This window comes from Pollicipes pollicipes, unplaced genomic scaffold (genome assembly GCF_011947565.3).
Source record: "Pollicipes pollicipes isolate AB1234 unplaced genomic scaffold, Ppol_2.1 Scaffold_2555;HRSCAF=2994_pilon_pilon_pilon, whole genome shotgun sequence".
Classification (NCBI taxonomy): domain Eukaryota; kingdom Metazoa; phylum Arthropoda; class Thecostraca; order Pollicipedomorpha; family Pollicipedidae; genus Pollicipes; species Pollicipes pollicipes.
The window spans coordinates 34,161,263-34,167,410 of NW_023596136.1; positions in this window are offsets into that span (position 1 = coordinate 34,161,263).

A 6,148-nucleotide genomic window follows, 5' to 3' on the forward strand; every position below is an offset into this window, starting at 1 on the left:
CTTCCTGATTACGATCCATACAAAGTCTTGGACTGGTAAACTGTATCAAAGAAGTTGCAGCCCCTCCAACGTCAAGGTCGCCAAGGCAGGATCTACTGCGTTTTCTTGTAAGTTGAACGTTGGTTCAGTGCCACATTCATTGAGTTCGGCGTGCTCTTATGTCCGTGAAGCTGGCGATTTTTTCAGCGATTTACTCATCGACGAGATCCTATTTCTCCGCAAAGAAAGGTCTGAGGGTAAATTTTGACATGAGAACACCAAACACGACCACCATTTTGCAATATCATGTGATTTTCGGGGTCAAAAGCTGTGTCAAAGGACGGGGAACTCCATATCACCCAAAAATTGCTGGCCAATTTGAAAACTGCAAGTATCAAAATATTCACAAAGGCAAGAGCTAGCGTCCATAAAAAAATTCCTGGCCTCTCAAGGCTGCCCTTCAAGGTCAAGCGAGGGCTCAAGGGACGAGGAACTCCATATTATCAAAAAATTACCGGCAGATTTGAAAACTGCAAGCAAGGAAACATTCACCAACGCAAAAGCTAGCGTCCGTCAAAAAGTCGTTTCGAAATAAGGTTTCGATCAAAAAGTTAAGGAGAACAGTTGGCTGGTTCAGGAGGCCCCATTATCGACGAGGAGAACGGTTTTCTGGGTTAGGATGCACCCTCTATGTTCAGGAGGCCCATTTTTTGCGAGGAAGGTCCCTTGCATGCATCATATGGGATGTCCTGTTTTCCAAATCAGCAAATCAGGATGCCCTGTTTTCCAAATAAAGATACCCTGTTTACCAAATCTGGACGTTGTTTTCAGAATGAGGATGCCCTGTTATACTATAACGAGGCCACTCGAGTAGATTTGGAGGCCCCTTCTTGAAACTGAACCGTCCTGTTTTGGATAAGAATGCCCCTTTATGCATCAGGGGGTCTTTGTTAATGAAATCTTTTGTTAAATAGTGAGAATGCCCATCCTGTTTTGATGAAGGAGAACATGCGCTCAGTACCCCTCTCCCTTGAATATGACACTGCCTAGGACTCCCCCGTTGAAGAGGCCCATTTCATTCAGGAGGCCTCCCGGAAAATCCCGTGCCCCAACTCAAAATCTGTTGCGCTACCCCTGCTCCGACTGGCACCATCTTAGGGTTCACGTAGGGTTAACCGGTTACTGGCGCCATCCTGAGTATGGGCTGCATCGTCGGAGCGAGTTTCGTCTCGGCCGCCGTCTCTGTCTGCCTGTGTCGTCGACGTCTGCCTGCCTGCGTCGTTGACATACATCTGCCTGCGTCGTTGACATTCATCTGCCTGCGTCGTCGACGTCTGTCCAAGTCACCGACGCTTGTCTGCCCGCGTCGACTCTTACCTGCTTGTCGACGTCTGTTAGGCTTTGTTGCTTTCGACATTCTGCCCTGATTTCGTCGTCATTTTCCAACCTGTCTCTTAAGTGGCTGTTGGTGTGGCTTTTTGACGTTTCTTTGCGACGTGAGACGTCCTTTCCCGGCTCGGAAGTTCCATAAGTTCAGCGCGCTTAGGTCGTCAACCACCTAAGGTAGACGGTTCGTTTTCGACGGCTCAAATCCCATGCTTGAGCTCGAATGGCACCTACGCTAACACCGTCACACCTTTTCTGAAGTCCTTGCTGTCCTTCACCTCTGACTATGTGTGACTTCCATCCGTTACATTGAAGCACGAAGTCTTAGCTGTACTTCACTGATAACCTGGCCCTGTGGCCTATCCTTTACCTACGGTGTTGTGGTCAATTATCGTCCACTGCTGATCTTCCTGCGCGATCCCTTCTGCTGCCGTGGTGTCCGGAGCTCGAATCGCTTTCCACCGATGAATTTACCGTGCGGTTTGTTGCTTTTTACCGCGGCGTCTTGAGTTCCAGCTGTTCTCCACCGATTTCCGAACCCCATGACCTGGACTGTTAAAGTGGTGTCTTGGATGCTGTCTGCAACCTACCTCCATGACCTTCAACCTTACCCATGGCCTGCAACCTGTTCCGGTGACCCGTAACCTGACCCCGGGATAAGAGATGGGCCCATGTTCTGCAACCTGACCAATGAACTGCAACCAGCCAGCCTAACCCCATGATCTGAAAACCAACCAATACACTGGAACTTAATTATGTGGCTTAGCACCCTGGTGGCCGTCTGGATATCCTTCGCTCGGGTGGGGAGCGGGGTCAATTTGACCCCTTCTTGAGATCTTAGAAACTAAGAGAGCTAGAGACATAAAATTCCTATGGTGTGTTGATCTGTACGTAAACGCACTTAGATCAAGCTTTGAGGTTCTTAGGTCATGACCTTCGGGTCAAAAAATGTCAAACAAGGTCAAATTTCAGGCTGGTCTGCAAACAAGCGCGTGTTAAAACAGCGTCCGAAGTTTTAACCGTTCTATCGACCCTGGTGGTAACCTGCAACTCCCTTACGTCATCCTGAGCAGACTGAATGCCGCGGACATGACAAATCGGACAGCTTGGCAGCCAGCTCGTTCGCTAGTCCACTCGGGCCTGGCTACTGCTCGCTAAAGCCCTTTTGTCGACCTGAACCAAGGTGGGCCCACTGCGGGGTTAGGGGCCGCGCTCTCAACCACTGGTTTGCAAGGACATGGAAATTGTGGATAATAGTCTACATTGGATAATAGCCTACAAGCTGTTGGTGCATGGGGAAACCACTAACGCTACCGAAACGGTTCCTCGTAGGCAGCTGCAGCGTGTGACAACGCACGCTAACGCGCATAGCTTGCTTGAATGACGTCGGTTGTATTCTGTGCGCGTCTTGTATCTCGTTACCAGAAAGTACGTAACTACGGAGCTATAACCAAGCGTCTTATGGTGTTTTGGTGACGGAACTGGACACAGGACGTGCCCAGCTATCTCGTTCTGCCGTCCGGCGTTGTAAGCCCTCTTCTCTTGAAGGCTAATTTCTTTTCATGTGCGAGACGCGATCTTCATGTATTCGGAGTCAGCAATGCTCAGGCTGCAGCTGCTGTCCTGGGGTATCTTTCATCGCCTGCACTGAGCGACCGCAAACGTCCATGTTGGAGCCACACATCGGTCCCCTTCTGTGCATAGATCAGTAGTTTATTCCCCCCCCCTTCCAACACATACATATGCAACGTGCTGCCGCATGTCCTCGGGCTTCGGGCTAGTGATGGTGTCAACGGGTCAAGGTCCCTGACGTCAGACTGAGAATGCCAAACAAAATTAGACACCAAAATTTATATTTTATTTTATTTACATTCAAGATCGGGCTTCGGCTTTCACTGAACGCGCTATTCAAAGATTGAGTAAAGATGATGTCGATGACGAACGTGTTCGGTATGTTGTAATCATGTGCAACGGACATGCAATGTCATCATCTTACGAAAGTGTGCTTAAAAAACGTCAGCGGTACGTAGCAGGATTGAAATAAGCTTTCGCTCGGCAGTGGGCATTGTCGCATGTCACTCCAAAGACTCCGATGATGTAAATAAGTCACTGCGACCCCAAGGATACAAGGTCTGCAGTTTGCACTGTCCCAGCAGTTGGCTTGGACCGTGATCCGGGATGGTACATAGCGCTGACATAAAATTATCGTTGGAGCGCTACCCCCCCCCCCTCCCCCAAAGAAAATACACCGCAGCGAGGATTCTCCTACTTCAAACGCTGCTTTAGTGGCTGGGGCATAGAAATCACGACACTTGCGTGACAGTGTTCTGCCTTTTGCGGACGTGATTATTTCACCTTGACAACACCAGATAAATATCACGAGGCAAAGCTTTTTTGGCGTTCCCTATGTTGCCTTATAAGGATCATTAATGGCATGCGGTAACAAACATTAAACCACTAATCTGACGAAATTCCTAATTAGTGCCGAATACTGTAGACAATGGTAAACAACGTGCACATTTATATCAACGGAGTTTAAAGATAACAGTGAGCGTAACTATATCCACGGGTGGTTTCACCATCGGAGCTGTTTTCTTAGTAAAAAAAAATATGTGAAATAGTATTTCGCGCCAGTTGATCAGCTGAGTTGTCGTCATCAGCGGAGGACAGCTGGATCTCCTGACACGACACTGGCGGGACAGGCACTGACCAAAGCATCCGCCCAGGACAGACGCGATTTTCAGACGCGGGTGCAACATTCCATGTTACAAGGCCAGGTTGCAGATCACGGTACGGTTGCAGACCACGGGGTAAAGATGCAGGCTGCTGGGTCAGACTGCGAGTCAATGTGCTAATTGCAGGTCAGTGAGCTAGGTTGTTATAGGATCAGGTAACAGGTTACTAGATCATGTTGCAGGTCACTGTGTCAGGTTACGTGCCACTAGATCATGGGTGGTCACGACGGGCAAGTTGCATGTCACGGGGACATGCTGCAGGTCACACGGACATGTTGCAGGTCACGGGGCAGATTGTAGTTCATGTGGCAGATTGCAGGTCACATGGAAGGTTGCAGGTCATAGAGGCAGGTTGCAGGTCACGGGGGCAGGTTACAGGACGCAGGGACAGGTTACACGGCATGAGGCCGGTTACCGGACACGGGGACAGGTTACAGGTCATGAGAGAAGGTTGAAGGTCACGAGGCAGGCTGGAGATGAAAGACATCTGGAGCCCAGGAAACCGTTATAACAGCACAGGGTATGGAGTGCAGCAACCGTGGGAAAACAGCTTGAACTCTGGGCACCGCCGTAGATGGCCGGATCACAGCGTAAGGTCACCAACCGAAGGCAATTCCAGCTGCAGATACCGCAGAGACAGGGGAGGTCACGCAGTCAGATCAACAGTGGCCAAGTAGACTTTGTTCAATAAAAGGATGTGCCGCACGCTAGCATAAGGAGCAGTGAAGGATCGATGGACCTTTTGCGTGCACAAATTGAGCAATCATTTAAAATCAGAAGGAAAGAGATATTTAAATGAGACGGTAATGGGGAAAAACACTCAGCTTACGGATGGGGTAAATGGGGGTAATACCGGCCCCAGGGGCTCCACTTCCAAACGCCAATTTATAGGCAATGCGTTATGGCCGACGGTAAGTCAGTGTTGGTGTGTGGTCTGAAGTAAAGGAAAAAGAAGGGTAAAGTTAAAGATTTTCCCGTCAGCTCATACATCGAACGCTCCGTCAGCACTCATGACGTCACGCATTCTAGTTGACAATCGTGCTGACTACAAATCGAACAGGGCCGGATTGATGTCGATAAAGCTCACTCAAAGACACCTTAGGTGTTGTCCCATTTTCAAAAACACGGATTGTGCTTGGCATTACTGTTTTCAGAAAGTTTTATATCTTGTCCTCACTTTCCAGGCACTATTTTATTTTTTCACCGTCGTGAAATGGCTCAAAAAATGCATGTTATATAACTACATTATTCTATGGCGTTAAACCTGTATCATCATTTTAGATAGAGTTGTTCCAAAGAAACAACAAGTCTCAGTTACGTCTGTTAAGAAATTTCGTCTTCCAGGCCCTACATAAGTACGAAACTGATTACTTTTGCATTTAAAACCACCTTGGTGACACTTTACGGTCACTTTCTTTTCCTTCCTGGGCATATTTTGCAATAGCACCTGAAAAGTAAGCACACCCTCTCCAAACTGATGCCGATACATAGTGAAAACCTCAGAGCGTCCATCCTATTCTCATAGCTTTGGAATTCAATTTGAGCCTGCTACATGCTTGCGCAGCATTTTGAATTAAAATGTCCTTATGATGAGCACCGTTAAATATCATCATCTCCTTTTTGGCATCCGAATTTGCCGATGCCGAAAAGCTTATGCGTCACAAGTCTTATCAGCTGTTACCGCCATGACTGATTGGTCATGAGGGTAGCTGGAGAGGGGATGAAAGTTGATGCTGGAGTCTGTCTCAACTCCACTCACCTCGACCCATCGTCTGGCAGGTGAGTGGCAGCGCATGGAGTTGGTACCTGGACAGGTACCCAGCGGGTGTTTACGTTGCTGTTTTTCGTCGGAACCGACATTTCTGTGGCCGTAAAATTAAGAGCCTGGGGCGGAAGTTAGAAAACTTTGCCATTTCATAGCTAGCAACTAAGTAGACTGCTCCCATACGCTATGGATCGGATTTTCCACATCAAAACGCAAAAAAATGTTAGTGAGGTGTGGTTTTTATCGGGATTTGCTGGACGCACGTAAAGTATTTCAAGAGAGA